This window comes from Vombatus ursinus, unplaced genomic scaffold, assembly GCF_900497805.2.
Source record: "Vombatus ursinus unplaced genomic scaffold, bare-nosed wombat genome assembly UNPS02014770.1, whole genome shotgun sequence".
NCBI lineage: Eukaryota > Metazoa > Chordata > Mammalia > Diprotodontia > Vombatidae > Vombatus > Vombatus ursinus.
The window spans coordinates 7143104-7167508 of record NW_020954548.1 but is presented as its reverse complement, the minus strand read 5'-3'; positions in this window follow the sequence as shown (position 1 = coordinate 7167508).

Sequence of the window (24405 nt, the reverse complement as noted above, 5' to 3'; positions counted from 1 at the left end):
CTTTCTTTCTTTCTTTCTTTCTTTCTTTCTTTCTTTCTTTCTTTCTTCTTTTCTTTCTTCTTTTCTTCCTTCCTTCTCTTTTCCCCCTTTAAATCAGGAGTTCATGTAGCCCAATTGAAGCTCCCAATAAAAGGCCTTGTAAAATCCAGAACTTTCAGAGCATTTTATCTGAAATCCCAACATTAAGCTATTAAGCATAGCAGACATCATGTTTTCATGTCCTGAACAGTTTCTTTCCCTGAATATTTTCCTTTAGTCACTTAAGAGATAGGGCTTTTAATACTTATCGAAACTCCAGGCTGTGACTTGATAATATCACAGTTACTAGGAAGCTCCACCTCACCCCTCTCCCCAACCCTGGCAGAGAAATTAGAAACTGGCATATTTTGATATAATATATATGTTTAGGAAGGTGGCTTTTCTGTTTTATTTATTTATTTATTTTTGGCCATCTACAGATTAGAAAAGGATGTGGGTACAGAGAGAGCTGGATATCTGTGACATTGCTCCTTAAGCTAACACTTACAAGCTAGAGTCTCTGAGTTCTATTACTAGCCTAGAGAGGGGAAGTGACTTAACCAAGGTAATAGCTATATTAAGTAGTAGAGCTAGGATTTAAACTCACATTCAATCCAATGTCCCATCTATTAGGCAACTTTTTTTTTTAATGTGATTTGCATCTCAGGGATGAACCTTTCTCAGTAAGCATTCAATTCAATTCAACAAGTATTCATTATATTCTTGCTATGTGTCTGGCTCTGTGCTAAGTGCTAAGAAACACTGAAACAGTTCCTACCTTGAAGTAGCATGCAAGCTATCCAGGAGAAACAACATAAATATATGTAAGTAAAGAAGCAATATATACAAAATAATTTCCAGAGAAGGGTATGGGCCCAATATAAAAGGCAATGCTAACAATAGAAAAGGGGTTCCAGAGAGGAGGAGAAGAGATAGTGGGATAGAAACACTGGAGGGATGGAATTGACATGAATGAGTGTGAGGAAGCTTGAGGGGACAGAATGAACATTTACACTTCAGAAATTGATTAATGCCACAAATTTTGTTGATTGTCTAGACTGAAGAAAGTGATGGAGAAAATGTTAAACATTCAGATTAAACATGGAAGCTTGTCATGCATACTTTTTCTTCTGGTGGTTGGGGGATCCAATTATTAAGCATTTACTATCACTCCACTTTTCAATTCTGAGAAGTGGAGGAGAAGAATGTAGTGTGTGTGTGTGTGTGTGTGTGTGTGTGTGTGTGTGTGTGTATGTGTGTGTGTGTGTATCTGTCCAGAAATTACAGTTATAAAAATAAAAAGCAACAAGAAAGCTTATTTTTACAAAGCTCCTTGATAATTTTAAATTCTTATGATCATGCTTCAAGATGTTTAGGTAAATTGTTCTTCCAATATTCACAAGAGTACCTTAAATATTTTCACATCTGTCACATGCCTATGTCAAAAATTCTATTATTGCCTATTTGTTCAGCACTGATTAGAAGGTGTTCTTACCTCCTTAGTCTCTTCCCATTTGGGATTTAATTCAACAGTGGAAGTGTTTCCAACATGTGCCATGTGTCAAGTGTCATTGGGCAGAACATGGAGGGGCATGCTCTGTCTCCTTCCCTTAGAGAGACTCTTTATCTCAGTCCTTCATAGAGAAGAGTTATAGTAGGGGTTAAATTTCCTCTTCTTGTGTAAGAATTGAAAATGCAAATGTAGAGACAGTTCATTTGTTGCACACAGAGAGTTAGGCATTTTGAAGCCAAGATGTGACATTTCCCAATCCAAAATCAAATACACTTTACATATTCTACTTGCTTAAGGCAGAGCCCATAGATCGAATTCCAGTTGTTGCTGGGGCTCAGTGATCCCCCCAGGAGAGCAGTATAAGTCCAGGCACATTTAGAAGAAATGTAAGCAAGGAAGTTTAATTTTGATACTTGAAAATGCTTGAACAGACTCACCAATCTAGGTAATTTGAAAGTGAAAACAATTATCTAAGATCTGGCCATGATCTATTATTACTACCTTCCAAGGTTTGAGTTGGGTAGGAGGATGACAGCTGTACTCAGACCCACTTCACTGACATCATGTAGCCCAACAGTCAACCACTTTGGACTTGGAAGAACAGAGGGAAGAAGAGAATAAAGAAAGATAGAGGGAGAGGAGGCAAGGGGAAGACAGAAGGACTGGTTTGTTATCCACTCAGCAGTTACAGACTGAAGCCTTCAAAAAAGGCTAGAATCTTACTCTTAAGAACTGCCTTAAGGGGCAGCTAGGTGGCGCAGTGCATAGAGCACTGGCCCTGGAGTCAGGAGGACCTGAGTTCAAATGCAGTCTCAGATCAGACACTCGACACTTACTAACTGTGTGATTGTGGGCACATCACTTAATCCCAATTGTCTCACCCCTCCCCCCAAAAAAATTGCCTTAAGGTTCATCCCTGAGATGCAAATCACACTAAAAAACATAGTTCTCTAATAGATGGGACATCGGATTGAGCGTGAGTTTAAATCCTAGCTCTACTACTTAATATAGAGCCAAAATAAGATGGAGGGATTGGAGCTTTTCCTAGGGTGCCAAAATTTGGAATGGGCTGGTTCTAATCACATTTTCAGTCCTGTCATAGCATAGAAACTACTAAGGTTAGCATCTCCATGAAATTAGCAAAAATATTTATCTAAAATAGGAAACTACCAGATATTGACTTTCATCTCTGCCCCTGGCAATGATTTTCCTAGCAGTGGCCTTGTGATGTCCCAGAACTCTGTCACCACACCTTATCTCACTACCTCCACACCTAAACTGTGAGCTTATTTCATGCTTCTTGCGGAGTGCAAAAATTGCTCATTATACCTCTGCATAATTATTTATTGTTTTGATTACTATTATGAACTGTAATGACCCTTGAAGTCAGGCCCTTCAGAGATGATAGACAGTCCTTTGTCTGGAAATCTGCTTTGGTGGGAGGAAGCCCTTTATTTAGAAAACAACAGGGGTCAAATCAGTTCTTGAGAATGGCTTTGATCTTCTTTGGACTGACTGAGGTAAATTACAATAATCCTGTAACCATAATAATGCTAATAGCTCACATGTCTATAGGAACATTAGTATGTTAAAGTGTACAAAGTACTTTTTTGCACAATAGCCCCAAAGTGAGGAAATTGAACCTCCCAGAGGTGAAGTAACTGGTCTAAGGTCACAGGGACTGCCTATTTGAGGTTATGTCCCCTGCCCTCCCCACCCCACCCCACATTTTCTTTTGTCATGCTGTCTTCTTTGACTATATCTTAGGCCTATCAGAGTCATCCTGGGGGCCATTTGTGAATTCAAGGCTTGTGGGTGACTCTGACAAGCCTAAGGCAGAATTAGGGGAGATTGAAACATAAGAAGAGAAGAAAACAAAAGGGAAGAAGACCAAGGAAGTGAAAGGGGTGAAGTGAAAAGAATTGTCAGTGCCAATGACAATTGCCAGGTCAGTGCCAGGTAAGAGACTGCTGAAAATGATTTCAGATATCAGGATGACCTTAAACTGGGTTTCCTGTATCTTCTGCCCAAGGTACAGTTTTGACCTGAAACCAGGGAGCATAGCAGAAAAGTGTCATCTAGAGGGGTGGTTGTGTGTTAAAGAGGTAATCAACCTGGGAAGGAAGAAAAGTATGCAATAATATAAAACCAAATCATCTTATTAAGCTAAATCAAGCTGGTTCAAGTAATATATTTATTATATTTGATTTAACGGATATATATTAAGTGTCTAATCTGGGCAGAGCACTGAGCATAAATATTGATGAGATATGGTCTCCACTTTCATAGAATTTAGTAGGAGGGGTCTACATGATGCACCTGCTAGGCACTTAATAAAGTTTTATAGAAAAGAAATAAATGATGCAGTTTAGGGGTTCAGGGGTCCTGGGACCCCAAAATCACAACAAACGGGTCCTGCCCGAAAGAATTCGACCCAAGCCTTCTTTCAGCCAAAGACAAGGTTTATTAGAACATCTGTCATATTGGACAGACTCTTAAGGAGTCTGAACATTAATAAGCTATTGACTAGATTATAAGAATCTGAACCCCTTAATGGAGACAAGATGGACCTTATATACAGAAAGACTTTGGAAGGGATCTGGGAGTGGCCAAGTAGTCTATGAGATAATAAAACTCCAGGGGTGGCCAAGGGAGAATGGACCAAGCTAGGATTAAGGGTGGGAAATGTCTGTGGGCCATATATGGGGAGGTAAGGCAAAGGAAGGCCAGGCTAGGTTAACAGAATTGGGAGACTGGGTGTAGCCACAATGAAGGGCCAGTTGATGGGATTATAGCCTCAGGCGACCACCAGAGATTTGGCCACATGGGAAAGTCCAGGGTTTTTCCTTTCTGGGGCCAGATCCCAACCCCATCATAAATACAACTAGAATGCAAAATAGAAAGGAAGCAAAAAAAGGAAGTACAATTCAATTGTTTTTTTTTGGGGGGGGGGAGGGAGAGCTGAGGAAGGAGAGAGTAAATCATGGAATTCTTCCTAAATCACAACTCATCTACTTGTTTATAGCTTGTATGTATGGGGGAAGATAGTTTTAAAGCCAGAATATACCTCATGGTATTCCAGTTCCCCCACTTTACTAGCTACAGACAAGTTACACACTCTTGCATGATTTTGGGTAAATCATTTCACCAGCCAGTCCTGTGCTTTAAAATTGAAATAATGGCAGGTGTATTACTTAACCCAAAGGACTGTTTCATGGAGAGCATTTTGCAGTTGAAGCATTATAACAACATGATATATGTATACATTATGCACATACATTTGTTGTTCAGTCATTTCAGTAGTGTCTGACTGTTTGTGACCCCATTTGGGGTTTTCTTGGCAAAGATGCCGGAGTGGTTTGCGATTTCCTTCTCCAGTTCATTTTACAGATGAAGAACTGAGGCAAACAGGGTTAAATAACTTGCCCACAATCATACAGCTAGTAAGTGTTTGAGGCTGGTTTGAACTCAGGTCTTCTTGACTCCATGTTTGGTACTTTATCTACTACACCAATGTAAATTTGTGTGTATGTACATATATATATGCATCTATGTAAATACGTGTGTATTCATAATATCTTCAGAAGAGTACTGGTTTTAAGTTTAATTGGCATTATTAACATTTTCTCTATTCTCTAGACAATCAACAAAACAATAAATCAAGCCCTAGTTGATAGCATTTCCTGATTTCCAAGGTGTAAATACACTGAAAATGTAACATTTGATTCTCGGGAGCCAGAATGAGCCAGGTCTAGGACATTGTTGTTATTTCTTTTTTATCTTGATTCTTCACAATTTAGAGGTGATAGAGCATTTCCATTTTAGAAGACACATATTAATTTTAAAACAATCATGTCTTTCTTTTCTAGACTCCTCTCTTTCCTCCCTCTAGTCCAGAGGTTCCCAAAGTGGGTGCTATGATCCCCTGGGGGCATTGGAATGATGGGGGGCAGGGTCAGCAGTAGCCTCAAGTGCAATTGGTAGGTGGGAGTGGGGGGTGTTGAATTAAAATAAGGGGGTGGTGGAAGCTTAAGGAAAGAAGAGAAGAAAATTTTGAAAAACCTTTCATACATGTTTCATCTGTTGTATAACAGAGTTAAAATCATAGTGATTACGTTATGTTCCAAATAGACACACAAAATGCAAGTTATAATCAATCAGTGGTCGAGTCCACGGACAGGTCTTAACAAGCAAGTGTTGGCAGGTGAACTTGTGGTGCATTGTCAGGAAGTCCAGCATGCATCAGCAGGAATATGTGCATGTAAAGACTTATTTACAATATGACTCTATACAGTTACATGGTTCAATATTGCACCATCAAAATTTCAATTCAGGAAAAAACCCACAAGTTTACAATAAATTATTAAATTTAAGATGTGTCATTTAAAAATTATATTTTCTGAAATGACACAAATTTCAAAAAACAGGTAAAAGGTTAAAGAAAGTAGATTGGGGAGGGGGGGCGCTGAGTAATTTTTCTTTTTTGGAAAGGGGGCAGTAGGCCAAATAAGTTTGGGAACCTCTGCCCTGGTCAGTTGAAACATCTTTCTAGTTTTCCTCTACAATCTGTTGTAAGCAATAATAACTGTTATGAAAGTTAGATCATTATTCTTTCTTTATACATCTTCACTTTTCCCACCATCCCTGAGTTTCCCAAACTGACACTAGATTTATTGAAAAATAAACACCTTGCTCCCTTTTTGATCCAGCTAAAAGAAGTTTAGCAAGGAGATTGAATATGGCCTTTTTTTCTGTCCACATCCTTCAGGGTTTACATGACTTCAAGATAAGCTACACAATATTTTGTTTTTGTGAAATAGGACTTTTCAGATTTTCTTCCAGGGATGGAAAAATAAAGTGTGTAGGGGGAGGGAATGTGAAAAAAAAAAAAAAAACATTTTGAGATGCTAAAGGTGCAAGCCATCATGTGACAACATCATGTGCTGCTTAGGATTTTAAGTTAGAAGAGGACATAGTTCATGAGCATTCATTGAGTAAATTAAATGTCATTTCAAGACCATTTGGTTAAGCTCAGTAGAATTACTACCATGCCTCTGTGAGTCCTCTTTTCTTGACCTTGAAAATTAAATGATCTATCTTTAGATCAATAATTCTCAAAGTATGCTGTAGGGATTTTCACTGGAGATGGGTTCTCCAAGGTCAAAACAATTTTCATAGTTACATAGTAATTTTCACATATGTGTAGTAAGATATTTTAATTTCTAACAAAGTAAATATCAATAGATACAACCCACATAAACAAGCTCTTTGGGGTTCTCAACAATTTTTATGACTGTAAAGGAGTATGGAGACCAGAAAATTTGAGAACCACTGCTATAGAGACTCCAATGCCTACAACAACTTGGGAAGTGGCCTACCCTGGTAAGAGCCTGATTCAGGAGCCATTTCTATGCTAGAACTGCCAGGTTGTGACAGAGCTTGACCCAGTGAAAGCATCTGCCAGGTTGCTGATGGAACAGGATTGTGTATTGAGGGAGGGACCTTGTCCTACAACTCTCTAGAATTTATGAATGAAAACTAGGAGCCTCGCCTCTTCAATTCTTAGGCCCTGACTAACTCTGTGTTTATGTGATAACTAAGCACCAAGGCTATAGGACCTTGAGTTTTTTTTTAAGTCTCACGTGTTTTCAATGAGAGGTAAACTGCCTTTAAGATTTAATTGTTGATGGGCCTAGGGCTATGTTTCCCTAAGTCTTCTTCCTTTCAATAAAACTACATGCTCTTGTCTAGAGAGCTGTTTCTTAGTACAGATGTGTTTTGGATCTAGATAGCTGGTTAGATATTCAGGAACTAGCCTTTCTTTGTGGCCAGAAAGGATCCATTCTGGAGAGTAGGCTGCAGATAAAACACTGGGCTCATTTACAATTCTGTGGCTGACTCCTGTGATGACAGCAGCATGCTTGCAGCCAGGTGAACTCTGTGCATCGTCTTCTGAATTCTTCCCTTACACCTCCTGGCTGTTACCTTAAAGAGGCAGATAACAGCAAAACATAGATTTTGCTGTTTTATGTGATTTTTCCAGCAATGCTTGACACTGTGGATTCCTAATGTTAAAGCTGAGGTTATGCTTCATTTTTAATCTCAGTAAGAATTTAACTAATATTTATGTGGTATTTTAAGGTTTTAAAAGCCATTTGCATCCATCATCTTATTTGAGCCTCACAACAATCCCCTGGGATAAATAGCATTCTTATCCTATTTTACAGATGAGGAAAGTGAGGCTCAAGACTTGCCCAATCAGGTAGCTAGTAATTTTTAAAGGTGAAGTTGGGAAGAAAAAAAGGTGAAGTTTGAAACCAGCTCTCCCTGATTCCAAGGCCCGCATTCAATCCATTATGTCTCACTAGCACTTGAGGGGGGAAAAAAAGGCAAACCTGCTCTCATGAGCAGCGAATAGTCACATTCTCCTGAGAAATGGAATCAGCAGAAAGAATTTCATCAGTGAGTTATGTTAATGCCTTAGGTCACGAGATCAGTACAGAGAACTCGATAAATCAATGTTGATAAATTGTTATTTAGCAGTTTCAATAAATAATGCATAATTATAAAGAAATGTACAATAAGGGTTATCTTCATGTAATATCACAACTACAAGAAGCACCTGATTTCCATAATGCTGAATTGATTCAGAAAAAAAGAAAAAAAGGAATACATTTCACAAGGTGAATCAATGACGTCATCCTGCAAGTACTGGGGCTTCCATATACCTCCTCTTTCATGAAGAATGGATATATTAATGGTGGGATTTTTTTAGTGGGTTGGGGGGGGTGGGGCATGGGTTTGGATCTGTGTGATTTCATGAGTGAGAAATTCCCAGCGCTGAGGAGAAGCAGAAGCAGATCAATAACTTGTTGGCGATTTGCAGTTTAAGTGAGTTTCCTGGGGAAACAAGAGGTTAAATAATTTGTCCTTGGTCATACAACTGTGTCACAGGCATGACTTGAACCCAGGGCTTCCTGACTCTAAGGCTAGCCCTGGGTCTACTATACTGCATTGCCTCTGACTGACTCAAGACTGAATGTGTTAATGGTAGTAAATGTGAGTGCTTAAAAAAAAAGTGTCATTAAAATGCTCCTTTGGAATCACTGTCATTTTTCTGTCAAATTCTCGATCTTGGGTACTGTAGCTACTCTGATTTCTCATAATGGATGTTAGTGGAAAAGTCACGGGATCTGGAGACACAAAGCTTTGCCTGGCTTCCTTCTCTCTGGAATGCACTTCTTCCTCGTGCTTTACTCTATAATCTCTGGCTTCCCTCAATGCGCAGCTCAAGCACCACATCCTTCAGGAAACCAGCACCCTCCTCCTCAGATACTTTCTACAGATTTTGAATTGAGGTTTTTATGTGCATTCTACTTCTCCCTCATTAGAATAGAAGCTCCTTGAGAGAGGAATTGATTCTCTTGTGTCTGTATCATTAGCACCTAGCAAAGGGTCTGATCTTAACAAGCACTTGCTGAATAAATAAATGAAACAAATCAATTCTAGCCTCAAAACTTAAAAGCTGCTTTGACCCTGGCCCATTGCTTAGCCTCAGTTTCTTCATTTGTAAAAGAAAGATAATGAAACTTCCCTACCTTATGGGGTGGTGTGAAGAAGACATTTTGTAAAACTGATAGAACATTAGAAAGATGAGTTATGACTTTAACCTCTCTCTCTTTTTCTCTTCTATCTTTCCATTCTCTGAAGGTATGATTTTCAAACATGTGGCAATAAGTAGGTATTAATGTCACTATACATTGTACTTTGGGGTTTTAGGCCCAAGAATAAGTCTCATCATTCAGAGAAGAAGTTTTAAATGAATGGTGAACTAGTAGACAGAGCACAGGACTGGGAGTCAGACCTGAGTATAAATCCTGCCTCAGAAATTTACTAGCTGTGTGACCCTGTGCCATTGATTTAACGTCTTTATGTCCCATTTTCCTCATCTATAAAATGGAGATAATAATAGCATCAATTTCAAAGAGTTGTGAGGATCAATATATGCAAACCATTTTGAAAATCTTTAAGCACAATAGAAATGCTGTTATTATTATTGTTGTTGTTGCTGTTGTTGTTATTAGATGGGGCACTAGGTCTAGGTCTGCTTCAAAGTACTCCACTCTCATATGGATCTTGGTTTGCCTCTTGATTTGGGAACAGTTTCCTCATATGCTCCTTTGACTTCCATTCCCCAATCAATAACCTGTACCAATCATTCCTTTTACAGACCAGGTTATTTTTACTTTATGATTAGGTTCCTGGTATGATCCCAGATGAAATTCTGTACCTTGCAATTTATTACATTAAGAAGTGAAACCTCGAGAAATTGGGACATATCCCTTATGAGAATGTCTTTAATTTTTCTCTCTCTCGCGTGAAACTTCTTACTTTCTTTGTCTAAAGATTGGAAGCTAAATGTCAATGCCTTTAAGCATGTAAATGTTAATTTGTATATCTAAGGTTTAATTTCAAATCACAAATTAATTAGGACAGGAAATTCATTTGCATTTATTCCTTCAATTACTTAAAACTCCTGAATATTGGGTTATTGTGAGTCTGACAATGATTAGTTACTGACAATAGAGAAAAAATTCTGTCCCCTATAGGGCAATCTAACCTAAAGAACTTTTGACAATTTCAGAGATAATTTAATTCAGATAAGTAATACAAAATCAAGATAACTGATAGTATTTCATCACTGTTCTTTGTGCTTTATATGCTACAAAATAGAGTTAGTGGTGCAAGAGGGGAGAATATGCTAATAACAAAATATATATCACTGAAAGCTGTGAAGATTTAGTATCTACTAAATGTCTGGGAAGACATGACATGGTAGCTAGAGTACAATATCAGATGCTCTCTATCTTTCATGGACTGATGGTTGAAAAATCCCCATATTACAAATACAGACCTGAAAGCATCCTAGAGAACCTAACCAATAAACTGTGCTGGACCATTATCATAGACCAAACTATTATCCATAAATTGTGGCATATGAATATAATGTAGATTTCTATACATACACAAATGGAACTGCTTCGGTAATTCCATATTCCTATTAGATTTTCTGTATTTACATATCAGGCAAATCAGTCAACTAAAAGCCACGTCACAAAATATAAACTCTCTGGTTTGTTTTTTCCTTTCTTTGTATTTGCATTGCATAGCACAGTTCCTGGCACACAATAAATACTTTATAAATGGTTAACAACTGTGCCATGTCTGTTAATTATATTTAACCATTAATTAATTAGGTAGTAAGCATGAGAGGTTAGGACAGAGAAAGGAAGAAAAAGTGGCTTCAGTGAATTCTGGATGAGCTAAAATAATTTTTCCCCCATCATCACTGATTTTTTTTAATTCAGAATATTGGGGAGACTTTTTATCTCTCTTGTCACATCCTTAACATTTTTCTAGGTGCTTTCCTCCCACCAGATTTGCATTTATACCTCTATGACTTTATCACAAACTTCATTCATATGTCTAACACTAAGTATCTGCTTACCTATATCCTGGTAAACATTATATGTATGTATTATACCTGCTGATAAGAATACAATTATGTGTTCAAATCTGTGTGTGTGTGCGTATGTACATGTTTGCCCAAACTCTATTGGCAGCTTAGAATCATAGAATATTAGAGCTGGGAGGAACCTTAAGAGGTTATAACAACAATAACAACAGCAACAACAACCGCCATAGCTAACATTTAGATAATGCTAACTATGTGCCCGGCACCGTGCTAAGTGCTTTACAATTATTTTCTCATTTGATCTTCACAACAACCCTAAGAAGCAGGTGCTATTATTATCCTCATTTCACAAATGAGGAAATTAGGCAAACAGAGGTTAAATGACTAGCCCAGGGTCACACAGCTAGTAAAGTATCTTAGAATAGATTTGAACTCAGGTCTTCCTGACTCTGCGCCCAGTGCTCTATCCACTCTACTTTTTACAGATGAGGAAATTGTAAACACATACTTTAAAAAAAAAATAGTATGTGGAGCTCATGAACATGTAACGGCTTACTAAAATCCTCCAAAGTAAGGGACTAAGTTAAAAAAAAAGAAAAAACTGCTTTCTTAGATTTCTAACATATCCATTTTCAACTCATTTTTTAGGCTCCACTATTGGACTGCAAATCTGAAACAATGTTTAACATCCTCTGAAAGGAGAGAGAGAAGAACATAGTTTTAAGAATATGAGCATTATAACAAATATATAGTTTTTCAGCCCAGAAAAGGGTCAGAGAAAAGCAGGAAAATGGAGTTTGTAAGAGAAAAAAATGGTAAATGAAGAGGAGAGAAGTGGGAGGGAGAGGATAGGAAATATGAGGAGGCCAGAGTGGGAGGGGAAATACCATAAAATTTAGAATTGGAAGATACTTTACTTAGTTTTTAGACACTATCTTATCCCACCCTTTGATTTTGAAGATGCAAAACCTTAGATCCAAGAGTTTTAAGTGGTTTGCCCAAGGTCATGCAAATACTAAATATTCGAGCATGATTTAACCCCCGATGGGAAGAGAAAGGAAGGGAACTGAAAGGAAGAAAAGGGAAGAGAAGAAAAAGAAGAGGCAAGAAGCATGGGAAGGTATGAGGAAGACAGTTTGTGTAATGGTCGTCAGACACGAAAAGATTTGGGATGGTGGAGACTCATCAACAACTACTCTTTCTGTAGAGAGTTAAAATTTAAATAGGTGAGACTCTCATATTAGATGTTTGAAGAAAAAGCTGTCCAAAAGGCCCAAGATAAAATGTATTATCAAGTGAGCATGTGAGATCTTTTCTTGGGGAGGTTTAAAGGGGGAAAAAAACATTAAGACAGAGAGTTCTTTTTCTAGGGTTGTTTAATTACAGTCCTTGATGACCTTTCCAGATTGTTCCAGCCCTATTACTCCATGATACTGTGGAATGCAAAATGAAGACCAAATCACCCAGACACTAGGAAGGACCCACCCCTGTCTGGTCACATCAGGGACAAGTAGTTGCCACAGTAAGCTGTGTTGGAGGCCATGACCACATTCTTTTTGGCCAGGAAAGGATGCCACTCCATACAAATTTTATTGCTGGACAAATAACTGAAGGACGATTCATACGTTTACAACAAACACAAAGATGATATCATCATACATGAAGGCAGTTTGGAGAATAAGTCCAAGGATTTCTTTCTTTCTTTTTTTTTTCTTCTTTTCTTTTTCTAGCCAAGCAAAGTCAGGCAGTAGTCTTGTGGGACCTTGCAAAGTCTCTTCACGTAAGCATGTTGGAATCAGTGTGATTTCTACCATGCCTGGAAACATAGCCCTGGAGATCGGGGCAGTTCAGTATATATTTTATTTGGAGGACTTGCTCTCAGGGAGTAAAAACACTCAACTGCAGGGTAGTAGGAAAGGTACCTTAGGATTGATTCCAGTGAAAACCTTTTGACTGGAAGCAAATATTTGCAAATGGCTGGAGAGTTGACTCAGTGCTTAAAGTTCTGCCCACGTGTTTGCCACTGTGTAGATTGGGCCAAGATGTATCAAAGCCATACTTCTCTTGCCCAAGAAAAGTCACTCATTTCTAGGTTTGTCCTTCCATTTTGGCTCTTTATTTTGAAATTATATTTTTTTCCCTATTTTTTAAAATCACAAGTGATTCTTAGACATGGGAATTTGTCCTCTGAATGCCTTATGATGGCTCTGTTAAGAAGAATACAATGTATTAAAGTCTACTCAATTCTAGTAAATTCTAGCAAGAGTCAGTGCAGACTACCTTTACAAGTTTCTTTTTCATCTGAATCATTTCATTGTCTTAATTCTACAGAAATGGGTTGCAATTGGCTAGCTAAAAAGACCTTACCATCTATGGTAAGGCAGAAAGAAGACCAAAAATATACCAGCTAAGTCTTCTGTAGATTAATGAAATTCTTACAATTTACTTATGGGATAGGGAATGAACTTGTAATTTGATTAATATAAATTCCAGATGAGGCAACTACCTTTACCAATGTAGGCTGCCACCTTTTCATCTGAGAGTTGTCTACTACACTGAAAAGTTAAAGGATTTGCTATGGTTACACAGTCAGTATGTGTTAAAGTAGCATTGGAATCCCAGTCTTGCTGGTTCTGAAGCTGACTCTTAATCCATTATGCCACACTGCCTCTCTATTTCTTTATAGTCTATGTTAAATCAATTGATTCACCAAGAACCAGCTCAGCCAGCATATCTGCACGGTGAAGGCTCACTTGAATGATAATTCTATTCATCCTACCCTTGCTACTTCCCTTCAGGTTGGAGCCCTGAGTTTACACTGTCTCCTGTTTAACTTTTTCTATTATATGAAAGTTCTCAAATGGTTCTATGATATTATCTGTGAGGGTTCTCTCTCCTACAGAACAAATTGCAACCCATCCATTCCTCTTCAGCCTATGAAGCTCGTTGATAGCTTTTCATTAAGTTCAATTACAAGGAGTCCATTAATATTGAAGGGGCTTCCCGGAGTTTGCTTGACATCCTTGGAATATTAGTGGAAGTCACAGGCTCTCCATTGGTTGTCACTCACCCATCTTTTTTAATGATACATTTCTTTGATGATAACCTTTATACTGCTTCTTTTTGTAACCTAGTATTTGCAATGTATTGCATTATTCTCACTCCTTCTGTGCATTTCCCTACTGTCTTTTGGATCATACTTTATTTTAATTCTTCAGAAACTATACTTTTATGTAACTAAGACATGCAACATCACTGGAAGAATATTGATATTAAACAGATGGGTCTTTGTGTCAGGGAGATGTTTGAGGTCATTAAAAGAAATCAGAATTTTCTTTGCTTCCACAATTCTGTGTCCAACTCATTTACTGGCAGAATATATGTGTGTGTGTGTGTGTATGCATATGTATATTCACACATGTATACATGTATGCATACATTCCACACATAAAGTAGAATATATCAACACACAAAATATAAATATAATAATGTATCATGTGTTACATATTAGATGACACATATTACATTGTATGTAATATATATATATTATCTGTAATGTACTGCTGGATGACTTCTATGGGTTGTCTGTACAAGGATATATAGTTTTGTATTAATCTAGACAACACACATTCTTCATTCCCTTGGATTTTGTTTACCCCTGCAGTGTGAATAGCATGGCCAGACTCTTGGGAGTGATTACAACTTTCATGTAGGAGACTCTGTACTGTTCTGGGGCTTGACACAATGACCACAAGGACATATAGAAATAGGAACATATAGGGGATTTCCCTTTTCATCCTGTAGTTAGTAAGTACTATATTTTTACTAGAATAGGGAAGAAGTCCTTTGATGAATGTATTTCCTTGTGTTATACCTCACCTGATATTAATGATCAGTCATTGAACAGAGTTGTCTCTATCACTATATCTTTCAAGGAATCTTTTATAGCTTTGACATATGCATGACAATCACCTGTTCAAATTGAGTCTTCAGATCAGTGTTTTGCTTAAACCAATCAAGTCATTTTTTTTATTTTAAGCAAAAAAAAAATAATAAGCAGAAGAGACTCTAGGATTTGTTATGTAATTCAATCAATTGTGTTACAGTAAAGATGTTTTCTGCCATAGAATACTGGTTACTAGAGTCTCCCTTCTAATAAGTTCATTAAAGTTGCCTTTGATGAATAGGTAGATTATTGTAATTTTTTGCATAAATGAGAAAATAGGCATATGGGTGAGTAGTTATTTGTCTTCTTTCTCATGGTTACCTTTTTTGGGGGGGGGGATAATGATGAAGGCCAATTTTTTTTCCACACCTTTGGTATCGTCTCCTTCAAATATCTGAAGAATTGATTCCTCAATATACTCAACATGGTATCTCTTCTAGCAAGGACTTCCTCTGGGTATACTTGGTCCAGACCAGCTTCATCTTTATTCTTTTGAGTCACGTATTTTATCTCATTTGGTTTTCAAAACCATCCTGTCAGGTAGGTAATATGTGATAGGATATGGTGTGGTTTGGTACAAAGAACATTGGCTTAGATTAGAAGTTAGAGGACCTAAGCTCAAATCTTCCCTGTGATACTACCTGTGTAACACTGGCCAAAGCATTTACCTTCCCTTGGTTTTACCTTTCTAATCTGTAAAGTGAGGGAATTGGTTTTAATGGCCTCCAAGGTCCTTTGCTCTCAACCTATGCTCTCAGCCTATGATCCTTTGTATTATTATTCCCATTTTACAAATTACAAAAATAAGACCCTGAGAAATTCAGTGGATTGCCCAAGGTTACAGAGTTACTATATGGCAGAGCTGGGACTAGAACTGATTCCACACCCAAGACTCTTTCCACTAAGCCATAAATACCTCCTGATAACATGGCAGGCAATGCTAATCTTGGGAAATTTCCAGCTTGACCTCTCAGACATTCAGAACAGGGGTCCTTGAGTAAGCCTCTGAAGTGGCACAACCCATCACTACATGTGGGCTGTCTCAATGTAGATGATGAGGAGATTGATGCTTTAGCTTCCTGGCATCCTGTTTTCATAGTTACAGCAGCATTATCATAAAAAGTGATGACCTAGTTTCAGACATTCATTCCTTATCTTTCTCAAACTTGCCTATAGCTAGGGCTGGTTTCTTCCCACCCACACATCATTTAACCCCTGGAGAATGAAAAAGTCTGACAGATTTACAAACACTTCTCCCAGATCTATGTAGGACATTCCTGTGATATTTGCTACCTCAAGTGCTCACTGTTCTTTCTGGTCTTTTTCTTAATTTTATTTATTTATTTTTTAAATAAAATATTCTTTCCATACTTTCTCACTCCATTTTAGGAGTTCCTGTTTGCTTTCTTTTAATGTCTGATGGTACTATTACTACTAGAGTTTTAAGGTTTTTCAAAGTGATTTTTCCCATGACAACATTGTGAGATGGTAATATACATGATAAAAACAACCCCAAATACAACGTACATGGCTAGGAGCTCCTTCAGGCTAAATTGTTTGTCATGCACAGATGCCTGGATCACTTGCCCATCTTTCCCTCTTCTCATTCCCTTCTATGGCTTCTGGTATTTGACTGAATAATAAAGTCTTTACAGTACAGAACAGCATAAAGTAAAGGTTTGGCAAGTGGCAAATTTTTCTGATCATTTTGAAAGATATTGATCCAATGTTAGGCATCATTAAGAGAGACATAGTATCTATGATTAAACATGAACTAGTTTCATCATATTCTACCCTGATCTGGAGTATTATTGTGTTCAGTTGTGTACCTCCTATTTTTGGAAGGATGTGGATAAGCTAGAGTGTGTCCAGAGGAGGGCTACCAGAATGGTGAAAGGTCACAAGTTCATTCTATTCAAGGATCAATTAAAGAAAGTAGGGATGTTTAGTCTTAAAAGAAAAAAAAACATAGAGGGGGACAAGATTAGCTGTCTTCAAATATTTGAAAGTATGCCATACGAAGAGGAGGATTAGATTTCTTCATTTTGCTTCCAGAGAGGAAAATTGGCAGAAGTTTTTAAAACACAAATCTAGGTTTGATTTTAAGAAAAAAACTTCCTAAAAGTTTTTTTTTTTTTAGTAAATTTTCATCTTTTTTGAATAGTTTTCAAAATAATGCAGTGGGATGCCTCAGTGCATAGTGAGTCCCTCTTCACTGGAGGGAGGTCTTCAGGCAGAGTATAGATGACCAGCTTTTCAAGTATGTGGCAGAGAGCAACAGGAAAGGTTAGACAGGAATGCCTAGAATTTCCCATTCTTTGAAAATAGCCATTTAATTTACCAGAGATTTGGTTTTCTCTTCTGTAGAACAAAGGGTTTGGACAGATGACCTCTGACCAAGGACTTCTCGTATCTAAATTTATGATCCTATGAAATCATATATATATATATATATATATATATATATATGCTACTACTTACTAAAGTAACGTAATTTGAATTCCTACACTATTTAAAACACACACACACACACACACACACACACTCACACACACACACATCAACAACAACTGGCTAATGTCCTAATCTTTGCTTCAATTGCCATTCTGATCAAGGAACGGGAAACAGCATAGAAAAAGATTGACAAAGAACTTCCACCACATTTCCTTCCAATTTTTCTATCTTTTTGAACCCTCCTATGTTGTGCTCACGATTAGGTCTGTGGTTCTAGTCTTTCTAGACAACACAGGAAGGCATAAGATGAATAGCAAATAATTATGTATACCTAACATTTCTAGCCCCACCCCCTAAAACAAAGAGGAAAAGATAACAATCTCTTAAATATTTGTGTCTACCTATGTTTTATTGTCTGTTTCTTTTATAATTAAACTAATTTAGGGCAGGGACATATTTTTCCTTTCGTTTGTGTAATACCCACTGTATTAGTAAGAATCAATAATAATAGTAATAATGTACTCATCGTAATAATAAGAGTAAGGATAATAAAGGTACTGTTTTCTTGTGCTTGTGAAGTTGCCATAGAGAATTTCAACATGTTGGAGCCAACATTTCCATTTTGTAAGCAGTATATTTTAACCATGAGTATTTGTAAGGTAGCAATAGAAAATCTAACCAGCCCATCCCCAAGTTTCTTATTTCACAGTAAGAGCAGCTAACCTTTTAAAAGCCCTTCACATTTACTGCCTTATATGATCTTCATGCATGATAGGTACTATTATATCTAATTATAGATGAGGATGCTGAGACTCAGAAGGGTAACTAACATCCTTAATCACACAATGTTTAATTGTTGGAGGTAAGATGCAAATCCAAGTCTCCAGTGACTCCCAAACCAGCAAGCACCCTTCTCACTGTATCATGTTGCTTCTATTTGATGGAAGGTTAAAAAACAAACAAATAAGCAAAAAGTACAGATTACAAGTTTTAAACTTCTGAAAGCAAACTAGAAGAAAGGTCAGTAGGAGGCATTTGATCTAGTTCTGTATCATCCTAATGGAGTCCTTTGGGCTCAAAAATTTTCAGCATATTCTTTAAGGCCTTTGCTGCATTTATGTAATGATCGTCAAATGGAGAACTAAGACAATCATCCTCATAATTCATTAAAACAATTATAATGGATTTACATGTCAAAATAATTTAAATGAACACAATTTTCATTGATATTTGCATTATTCCTTCAATTTTCCACTCCACTTTTCTTTATAGACACAGTTGAAATTACTCTGCTTGCTATTTAATTATTTTTTTCTCCCCTAGACTACTGTGCTAATTTAAGATAAAGGCAGCATAGTACAGTGGGAAGATAGTCATTCTTATAGGCAGGAAACATTTGAGTTTTTAATTCCACTCTTGCCACTAGCTGTGTGACCCCCGTCTTAAGTTTTCTGCATCTGTTTCTTCGTTTATTAAATAGACATAAGAATATTCATGGAGAGGCAGTGTGTGTAGTAGATGGAGAGCCAGTCTCAATATTAGGAAGACCTGATTATAACTCTTGCCTTTGACATACTGCCTGTATGACTATGGATAAATGTTTAATTTTTCAGTACCCCTTCCGCCCTAGGCAAGATTACATATCAGAAGAACAGTTGCAGATATATATCAAGGGAGGTGGTTTCCTCACTTAGAGTTCTCTATACCAAGGAAATCCCAGATTCAGACCATCTCTCCCTGCAAAATAGTTGAATCATGAAGTAGGGGTGTGTGTGTGTGTGTGTGTGTGTGTGTATTTCTCATGAGCATTGGTCTTTACTTCAAGGTAGAATTTTTTTTAATGCTTCTCCACATGTAACTGGATCTATGCTGATGGATCATTTGAGCAAGTACTGACTTAGATATGAGGAGCCATAGAGCCTTATCATGGGCATAGATGCTACCCAAAGTTCACAACAGTTTGCCTGTGCTACTGTTTTCTATAAAATTTTCTTATTTGCTAAACTCAATGACATTTTCTTAGTTCACTACCTTCTTGACTTTTGTGCATGTTTGATACTGGTGATGACCTCTCCTGCCTTGCTTTTCATGGCTCTACTCTCTATTAGCTCTCCTCTTTTTTTTGTCTGACAGTTCATCCATATCATGCCTTCTTAACCATGCATATGCCCTAAAGCTTGATTCTGGGCCCTCTATCTTTCACTCTTTATTCCCAGTGATCTAATCAACTCCCATGGTCTCAGTTATCTCTATGCAGATGACATCCACATCAACATATACAGCCCAAGTTTTCTCTTCAACCCAACTCCCACATTGCCAACTACCTATTGGCATATGTCTTATAGGCATATCAAGGTCAACAATTTCAAAACATATCACCATCATTTTCCCCTCTAAACCCATGCCTCTTTCAAACTTCCCTATTTCTGTTGAGGGCACCACAGTCACCCAAGTTCATAACTTGGGAGTCATCTGTAACTCTTTTCTCTCCATTACCCTATTTATCCATTAACTAGTTTATCCAATTAGTTGCCAATTTCAATAAATTCTATCTCTGTAACATACTTTGTATCTACATATTCCTTCCCATTCACACAACCTAATTTGTACATCCCGTCACTGCTCACCTGGGCTAATCCAAGAGCCTTGTAATTACACCCCTAGAGTCCAGGCTCTCCTTGTTCCAACATATGCTTCACACAGCTGCCAAAATGATCTTCCTAAAAGCACAAACGTAACCAGCTCATTCCCATTAGAAAATTCCCTGTTGCCTCTAAAATAGAATATAAGTTCCTCTGTTTGGTATAAAAAAATCTTTGCAAGGTGACTGTAGCCTACCTCTCCATTTCATATAATTCCATTTTAGACGTCCTGTGTTCCAGTTAAACTAGCTTGCCTGCTGTTTCCTGAACTCAGCATTTTCTTTCTTGCCTCTATGTAATTTGTCTGGGTGATTCCTATTGCATGGGATACACTCCTGCATCACCCCAGCCTCTTACACTCCTAGCTCCCTTCAAGCCTCAGCTAATATGTCAAATGCTAGGAGAAATATTTCCTGGTCTCCTTTGTAGTTAGTGATTACTTCCTCAAACTATCAGACAGATATTTATCTGTTTATAGATTGTACCCTCCCCCCAGAAAAAATGGGAGCTCTTTGAGGGCACAAATTGTATATCATTTTGTCTTTGTTATCCTCAAAGCCTAGAAAGGTACTTTAGGTATAGTAGGTGCTTAATAAATATTTCTTGGATTATATTGTGTATAATTACTTTGTATTTATCTATCACCTCGCTATCATCTATTTTTATCATCTACCTATATATCTATCATGTATCTATCTTTATGTATGTATTTATTAACTTCATGTTTGTGCTGGATACATATGGTACTTGTATCTTCAGTGCACAATGCACATAGTAGGAGCTAAATAAATACTTATTGAATTGATTGATTAACGTAAGATGTTTAGCACAAGGTCATCAATATGCTGAGGAATGTGGAAACACTACTTCATGTGATGATGGCCAAACCCCAGTTGGACATCTTCTTCCACCCAGGCTTATATATAAGGCAACACGGAAGGCTATACTTGGCAGTCTCAGAATACAGTAGTGTGTACTGTCAGTCTGACATTTCAGACCACTTTCCCTCCCCAGATTGAACTTCTGGTATCACAGTAGGCAGTAAGGAGAGGAAGATGTGGGTTTCATCCTTCATTATCTTCTGTTCATTCTGTGGATAAACAACACTAAGCCAGGATCCCTTTGAAAGTAAGAAAATGTTCCTTGGAGTTAAGAGCCTGTATATTCCTTAAAATTATGCCATCAGTAATTTCCCCATCATTTTGTTTCTCTCTTTCTTCCTGTCAAGTGAGAAGGCAAGTGATTTGTTTATATTTAGCATAGATTCTATCAAGCCAGGAGGAGGTGGAGTATACATTTATTATCATTCCATCTGCCAGCACATTTCTGTGGTACCGATTACCATGCCATAACCATGGAAGCTAGACACCAGGAACAAAACAGATCTGTGGGAAGGTGAGACCAGTCTCACTTTCCAAATTCTCCTTGGCTATGTGATGAAAAGTCGCCAAAAGATACAGCTCATCAGTTAAGAAAGGACTCAGTAATGTAAGGAAATCAAGACAAATAGACACGGTGGTGACATTGTAGAGAAGTCACATCACTCCGGGAGTTACTCTGAAAATCCCACTGGGATGTGAGGTATATGAAAGGAGCTTCAAGGTTATCTAGTTCAACTTACTTGTTTACAATGAGAAAACTAAGGCCTGCAAAGATTAAGAGACTTGCCCAAGGCTACAGAAGCAGTTAATAAGGGTAGGACCCAGATCTTCTGACTGTACACCCTGTGCTTGTTCCATTGAACTATGCTGTCTATCTCAGGTCCATCATCTCCCAATATACTTATTTATTTATTTATTCATTCAGTAAATATTTATCTAAGATACACAAATAAGCTGACTAATCATTTGAAACTTGTCATAACAGAAAATCTTTAATCTGTCATTTAAAAGGGTGTATGATCTCTCTCCTTCCTACCTTTCCAGGCTTATTTCATATCACATCTAGTATCTTCTATCTCAGTTGAAATGGCCCACTAGCTATTCCCTGTACACCATGTATCTATAATGTACTCCTTCACCTCCATCTCAGAGAAGCCCTGGCTCCTTTAACACATGACTCAGGTGCCATCTTCTTCATGAGACCTTTCCTAATCTCCCCAGTTATCCATATTCTACATCCTCATTTCTTGGATATTAAAGGATCATAGTTACACAATTAGAGGTGAATGGGGCCTCTATTCCACTCCCCTCATTTTACAGATGAGGAAACTTGGGCCTAGGAAGGGACCTAAATCCGTATCCTTTCATTCCATAGCCACACTCTTTTTCCTCCACACTGCCTCCCTGAAATGCTTTCTATTACTTTGTATAAACTTTGTATTTATTAATTCATGTACATTCTTCATCCACTTCACCTGTCCTATACTCCAGCAAAATAAAAGTTTCTCAAGAGCAGGGATTGTTTCTTTATCATTGTATCTCCACTGCTGAACAAAATACTTTGCTCATAATAGATGCTTGATAAATATTTGTTGGAATCGGGACACACGTGTTCATATTCCAGCTCCAATACTAACTAAACATGGAATCTGAGAGAAATCACTTACCCTTTCTGAATATCAGTTTGCTAATCTCTAAGATGGGAACTGTAACAAATGTACTTCTTTCTTCAAAAGACTGTTATGTGGAAAACAGTTGGTAAGCACTGAAGCATGTTAGAAGCATGAGTTGTTAATACACTGCCTACTCACATAATGTTTCCTTGAACGTGACAAGAATTGCTATGTTCTTCTGAGGGCCCCTTTTAATCTTAAGGGATCAGTAGTAAAGCCAAAATGAATTGGACAGACCTAATTCTGAAATGCCCCAAAGTGTTTCCAGGAATCTTGAAAAGTGTCCCCAAATTCTCAAAACTCAAATGAAAACTAGATGTATTTCATATTGCACTGCCAGGCAAGATGAAGGAGCTGGTATGTAATCAAACAAACACTGTAAGATTAGGCCTTGGTGCTCCAGCTTTTGACTTCTATTACTTTTTCTAATAACCATCTGGGGTTTCTAGTACAAAGTGAAATTGCTCAGGGTTGCCTTTGGCAATATGTGTTTCTTTATGCAAAGATAGATAGAAAGAGAGAGAAAAGTACTTTCTTCTGCATTTAAGTTGAAAGAGCACAGGTTTGGAGTCAGAGGAACTGGGTTCAAATACCAACTCTTCACCTTAGTATCTTTGTGATGCTGGGAAGATCATTTCCCTTTTCTGAGCCCTAGTATTTCCATTTGTAATATTAGGGCATTGGACTAATCAATAGTTCCCAATCTTTTTGAGAAAGAAGATCTTTTTACAATGTCAAAAATGCTATGGGCCTCTACATGACAGCAGTTCCATTATTAATGTTCACTGATTAAGAAAATGCATAATGACAAAAAAGCTGCTATGAATTAATACCTTTAAGTTAGCTTGTGTTTTATTCATCATAAGATGAACATACATTTGAAAAACAGCAATAAACAGATGTGTGATATGCTTTATTCATTCTACCAAATGTTAATGGTTGGCATAAATGTTGTTTGCAATAACTCAGACTCTATTCTCAGGGTTCATTGCTAACAGGCTGAGAATCATTGGACTAAATGATCTCTAGGATATCTTCCAGCTCCAATACTAAAATCCCAGGTCAAGAACACCATGTGGAATCTGTCCATATATATTTTCAGGGTGATTTTCTCCTTTCTACATCTATACAATTAGGATCATGATATTTATGTTACTATTGACTCCATAAATTTGCTGGCAGGATCAAACACATACGTAAATTATTCTATAATGCAACTATCTTCTTATTATTCTCTTACTCTCTAGTTTCTACTTCTCTTCTACACCTCTTCTCTCCCCACTCTCCTTACTCTTCAATTGCTAGCTTATTCAGTGTTATCCTAGGAAACTAATAGTGAAGGCCCATCATATTTCAGTTCAGCCTCTTCTATCCATTTATAGGCAGTGTACAGATATAGAACAGCCAAGCTCAATTATGGGTCTGTTGTATGGTGGGTATATTTGCTATATCTATATACATAGCCTTCATGTTTATATATCTTTACACAGCATGCATATATCATATTGTATTTATGCATACCACAAGAGTGATGCAAATAGTCATTAAAATGCAAAAGGGAATTCCTTTAAAGCAGTGAACTTGGTCTTCAAAACACATCCTCTTCAGGGGAAATGTACAAATAAATATTCTACTCATTGGATATAATTTCTAAGGACCTCATTGGAGAACATTGTGATGAAAGGAAATAGTCTTCAGAAGGAAAAAAAAATAAAGCAATTAACCAGGGCTCTAGTATCACCAATCCTCCTGCCTTTCAGGAGAAATGAGCATGAACCATGATCTTTTTGCTAAGGAACTGTT